Source organism: Eucyclogobius newberryi, unplaced genomic scaffold (assembly GCF_026437365.1).
Source record: "Eucyclogobius newberryi isolate DKJ021-1_F unplaced genomic scaffold, fEucNew1.0.hap1 SCAF_16, whole genome shotgun sequence".
Lineage (NCBI taxonomy): Eukaryota > Metazoa > Chordata > Actinopteri > Gobiiformes > Gobiidae > Eucyclogobius > Eucyclogobius newberryi.
Genome location: NW_027315790.1, coordinates 7,677,752 through 7,683,893, shown reverse-complemented (window position 1 = coordinate 7,683,893; position 6,142 = coordinate 7,677,752). Strand labels below are relative to the sequence as shown.

Sequence of the window (6,142 nt, the reverse complement as noted above, 5' to 3'; positions counted from 1 at the left end):
AATCTCCGGTTTTACGAGGCGAAACTGCAAAGGGCAATACAGCAGGTGGAGCAGTGGACCCTGAAGTGGGGGTTTAAACTGTCCGTACGGAAGTCTCAAGTGATCTGTTTCTTCAATGGGCATAGGGACGTCTCCCTTCGACTGCATGGGCAGGTGCTCTAACAGGTCAGGGAGGTGAGGTTCTTGGGGGTCACCTTTGACGAGAGGCTTAGTTGGCGTCGGCACATTGATGAGGTCAGTGGTAAATGCAAAAGGGTGAATAACTTGCTTCGTTGTCTATCCGGCCAGGACTGGGGGGCCAGCAGAAGGTCGCTCCTGGGTATTTATCGGGCCGTCATGAGGGCGGCTATTGATTATGGCTGTATAGCCTACATGTCTGCGGCTGAGACTAACTTAAAGAAGCTTGATGTGGAGCAAGCCCAGGCCTTGCGCATCTGCTGTAGGGCTTTTAGGACCTCCCCTGTCCCTGCGCTGCAGGTTGAGTTGGGGGAATTGCCGTTACGGCTCCGGAGGCTAGAACTTCTTTTGGCTTACTGGGTGAATGTGCAAGGTCATACGAGCTCTCACCCGGTGAGGGACTTTCTCAGGGTTGATGGGGGGCAGAGTGAGGCTGACGGTATGGTTTTCAGCCAGGTAGGAAATGCGAAGGCGCGGCTTGCGGGGGTTGGTGATCTGCGTGTGAGCCCGTCGGTGGCTTTGTCTGCTATAGCTCCGTGGAAGTTTGTCCCGGCTCCTGTTGATGTTAGCTTGCATGGCAAGCTTAGAGGAGTCGCTGGGAGGGCACCGCAGTTTGCCGTTCAAGCGCTCATCGATAAGCACTCAGGTGATGTGTTTATTTATACCGACGGGTCTAGGGATCCTGAGAGTGGGCGTACTGGCGCCGCTTATTTTGTGCCTGACCTGGGGCTAGCGGTCAAGAAGAGGTTTACAGATCGCCTTTCTGTTTTCACGTCGGAACTTATAGCGATACGGTTGGCGTTGGAATGGGCGGAATCTACTTTGCAGTGTTGCGGCATTGTGGTGGCCTCTGACAGCCTTTCTGCATTGCAAAGCATTAAATCTGGGAAATCGGATTGCAGACAGGATGTGTTGAATGGCATCTTCTGTCTGATGCTCTCCCTGTCCAGGAAGGATGTGAGGGTTTCCTTCATTTGGGTCCCTGCGCATGTGGGGGTGGATGGTAACGAATTGGCTGATGCACTGGCTAAACGTTCCCTTCGGCGGCCATCAATTGATGTGGCGGTTGAGCTGGGCAAGTCTGAAATCAAGCCCGTTATCAAGAGTCATGTGGTCGGCCTTTGGCAGGAATTTTGGAGCCACTGTGTTACTGGACGGCATCTCTATCACATACAGGGTAGTGTGGGTCCTTGCGGGTCTATGGGCAGGAACGCGTGGGAGGAAAGGGCCTTCGCCCGCATGAGGATTGGCCATACTGGACTCAATTGGTCACTGAGTAGGATAGGCAAACATCCGACCGGTCTGTGTGGTCACTGTCGGGTGCCAGAGACTGTCGAGCATGTGCTGATTTGCTGTGAGGCTTATGATAGGGAAAGGGCCGGGTTGGCCTTGTGGTTTCGGAATAATGGGCGGGAGTTCAATCTGCGGAACGTTCTGGCGATCCAGTCACAGGGTTTGTGTCAGGCTGTGGTTGCTTACTTATGTAGCACAGGGCTGGGTAAACGTTTATAGAGGTGGGGGGTGTTGGAGACTGAGCCGAGGATGAGGAGCAAGAGGATGTTCTAACGCGCTTGGACTTCATGGCGATGGAAGAAGGACTTCTAAAGGATAAAACGACAAAGACGTCCCATGACCTCATGGGCTTTGTAAAACAACAAAGATGTCCCATGATCTCATGGGCTTTGTACTTCCAAAGCACCGAACGTCAAAGAGGGCGAGGAAGGTGAAGAAGAGTCTCCCTGGGATAAAGCCGGTTGGTCTCTGACACAACAACTATTCTAGTCACAAAAACACATCATGACCTCATGGGCTTTGTAACGCCAAAGCAATGGGAGGAGTACTTTTACGGACTACGACAGAGTCTGAGGACTACGAAACGTCTGAGGAATAAAGTCTGGCGGTAATGCAACACTCAGATGCCAACCGCCATAAAACAACAACAACAACAACAACAACAACAACAACAACAACAGTTACAACAACAACAACGGACTACGACAGAGTCTGAGGACTACGAAAAGTCTGAGGAATAAAGTCTGGCGGTAATGCAACAATTGGATGCCAACCGCCATAAAACAACAACAACAACAACAACAACAACAACAACAACAACAACAGTTAATGAGTTAGATGAAGTCTAAAGTCTAAGACGTACAACTACAGTAGGTGGCGGTAACGTAAAACGTGGCTCCCAATCACCATAAAACACCAAAGAAGAAGAGTTGCCAGCCGCCATTAAAAGCATCAACAGGAACTAATTAACGAAAGTTGAAGAATGAGTGCGGGCCAAGTTTCTGAAGGAGCCGGCTGCTTTGTGTGGTGGGGCTTCAGTCCGTCCCGAAACCTGCTCAGCACAGGCCCTCCTCAAAATCAACAAGAAGCCAATATTCTTCTTGTGGGCAGTGCAGATCCTCGTCACATTCTCAAGACCATCGCTGGATTTCCAGACAAACACAGTCTCTATGTGTGGGTGCTGGAAAACCACATGGAGGTGGTGGCCAGACAGATGCTGATGCTGTACTACACACTTATGCCCGAGGACAGCATGGGACTGAGTGAGAAGACTGAAGTTTTCCTTGAGATTTTTGGAAACAGTGAAGTCCGCTGTAGAACAGCAGAGACGCTCAAACGAGCAGCATCACAACTTATTGTGTCTGTTACTGAAACAATGGAAGAAGCCATACATCCCTTTTTGAACACTTCACTACTAAAGTTCAAAGAGCGAGATGAGCTGGTCAGGATATTTAAACAATGGACACAGCCAGAATATTCTGTATCGGGACATCTTGATCCAATTGTGATGTCTAAACTCTGGGATTATCGAGTTCGCCAGCACCTCGGGACACGCTACGACTCTAGGACGGGCTGGTTTGACTGGGACCTCACCATGAAGCTTTACGAAAAAGGCGGCCATTTAATTAACAAACATCAATAATTAAAATGGCGTGCAGGAGGCGTAGCATTTGAAATGAGAGAAAGTGTCCACCAAACTTTAAATCCAACTTTACTCTCCTCAAGGGTGTTCAGTAAGGATCAGAAAGGATCAACAGGTGCTGTTACAGGCTACTGGGGTGACATAGTATCCAGCCCTTACATCTCATTTGGCCTTGAGACTGATGATAAAAGTCCTTGTATCGCAGGCAGGGAAGTACCGCTACTCCAGATGGAGAAAAACAGGTGCCATCGACTAACTCTACTGTCACTGTCAATGATTTGATGCATCTTGATGGCATATCTGTAACTTTCCTGCCGATGGATGCTTTGACAAAAATGCTACAAAAAGAGAAATATTTAAACTTTTTCAATGTGATTTACTTTGGTGTGGGCTGCATACAGCAGTTGGGCCCAGCGCTGAGACTGATTGCAGCACCAGACTCGGTGCTGGTCTTGGAGTTGGCCAAGTTTATCCTGGATCTGAACAAAGAACAAGAAAGTGGTTATACAACTAAAGTGAAGGATATTGCTCAGAAATCTGGGTTTGAGCCTTGGCAACAGGAGACAACTGATGATATTTTAGCAATTTTTACTCCACAGAGGTGACTTATTATCTTACATTGTCAGCAAAAAAGAGGTCATCTGAGCACACCAATCAATCAAACCACACACAACATATCAACAAAAGGTACCTCAATTGACCATCTTCTGGCTTTTGATTACTTCCTTCATCCCCAATCTTCCCCTTCTGATGGCATTTTTTGCTGTAAAATAAAAAGCTAAGAACCTAATCCTGATATTGCTTCTGCTGATCTGGTTGTTGTCGCCGAGAACCATGGGATGAGAGCAGAGGACACACGACGGGGAGAGGAGGTGGACCGCAGCTGTGCATCAGGTCTTTTTGCTGATGGAAAACCTACTGGAGAAGCTCAAAGTGCTGCGCCACGAGGAGCTGCTGGCGTGGCATAACATGAAGTCCCTGTCCTTACATTACTTTGTGTCCAGTCCGTACCTGGTGGAAAACCAGCCTGGCTTCACCGAGCCACAGGAATTAAACGAGCCCAATGGCACCTTGTCCAACATCCTGGCAGAGGTGAGATCATTCACAGGTGGACTTTTCTTCCTCCAAGCTCAAGTCTGGCTCTGGAGTACATCTTCTACGTTCCCAACTGATTTCTCCTTCAAGCAGCCCAGTTACCCGTGAGAACCCAAACTCCAAGAGGTGAAAGATCAACAGGCAAGTGGAGGCGTCAGAGAGAACCAGAGTCCTGGCCGAGATCAGTGAGGAGCTGGAGAAGGTCAAGCAGGCATGGAGGAGAAAGGCAGCAGCATGTCGGATGGAGCTCCTGTGATGCGGATCAAACAGGCCGTGAGGAATCTCAAGGAGAAGACGCAGCAGATGGAGGTGAGGATAGGCGTGGTGGAACACAGCCTCCTGCAGGCCAAGCTCAAGGAGAAGAGCAACACGACCCGAGACATACACCCCGTCCCAGAGAGCGCCGTAGGGCCCTTCAGCTGAGAGTGTGCACCACCGGACTCTTAAATAATAATGCATTACGCTGTCAAATATTCTATAGTATCTATAAAAGTCACAGTCACTCTATATGAAACTTTTTTGTTAAAATGTATTCAAAAAGTCTACTCCATAAGTACTATAGAAATAATTGTTTATAATTATAATTATACAATTAATCGACTAGTCGACTATTAAAAAACTAGTATTAATATTAAACATGAATACTGTATTTTTATTATAATAACCAATAAGAAAATGTCTTATGAATCTGTTAATTTATTACGGAGCCAAATATCCAGGTTTAATAATGCACAAATACACATTACACATCAGTTTGCATCCCCCATTACAGTTGCAGCTGGAGGTCACAAAGACACAGGAACAGCTTTACTAGAGGCAAGCCTGCACCAAGCAATAAAATATTAAAACTTCACTTCAACTGTGAAGAGACACATCAAACATATATATTTAGCAAATTTAGCCCAGTTTACAGGCTAAATATTAGATGCAATACTTACCCATATTTATACACAAAAGTAGTATACAATTGGACTTATTTGAGGCAGCTAAAGGCTTCGCCATTCACCAGCTTCAGGAACTAAACTAACCTTAAGCCAGAAGCTCCACGGACCAGAGGGCGGGGCCACGCTGAGCCAACCAACAGCCAGGGACATGATCAATACTAATTAATATTCATAATACAGTCACAAACAAACAGTAAATGCCTTTTCTCTTGGCACATTTGTTTTGTTGATGTGTTTGTGAATATCACATAATTTTCTATGTAGCACATTGTATATTATTTTAAAACACTCGGAATCTGGTCCCTACAGAACTAAAGAATGTGACATCCTTTCATACTTTTAGTAGATGTGTTTAACTGTAGTTTTTGGACAATCAGACATTTGAGCATAACATGTACTATGTGTGCTTTTAGTATGTTCTAATTTTACATTTAAAGTATTGAATCTCCCTGATCTTCACTGTATTTGTGTCATGTGTGTGAGTGTGTTGTGCCTGTTGCATGTCCTGTTTTCTGTCACGCACATTCATTAATGTGCAAGTTTTATTTATTTATTTAATTTTATTACCTTTATTTAACCAGGTATGTCCCACTAAGATGTAGCTTCTCCCATATTAAATACAAAATATAATTAAAAAAACATAAACATGACACATGCCTAAACTGTTCTATAGGATTTGTCCTACAACAATATTTAGAGTGGAAATTATACATTTTATGTACGGTAAGTAAGAAAAAAAGCCTACAGTTTTCTTTTACAAAAATAAAACAAGGGTGAGTAAAAAAATTGTTGACAACAACAATATTGACAGCCAATATGAAATAGCAAAATATGCCCTACAGTTAAATCTGTTTTTGAGACATTATCCATGTAACTATGAAGCCTTTTTCTTAAAACCAAACACAGTGATAAACAATGCAATCCCCACTGGCTGGACGAACACTAGAAGAAAAACAGACAGAAAAAATCAATTAAGATTTCACACATTAAA

General features: G+C 45.2%; 1 pseudogene; it reads left to right on the top strand.

Annotated features, from left to right (window-relative positions):
• Nucleotides 1-2,445: 2,445 nt before the first annotated feature.
• LOC140361384 (dynein axonemal assembly factor 3-like) lies at nt 2,446-3,717 on the top strand (annotated as a pseudogene).
• The last annotated feature ends 2,425 nt before the right edge of the window (nt 3,718-6,142 follow it).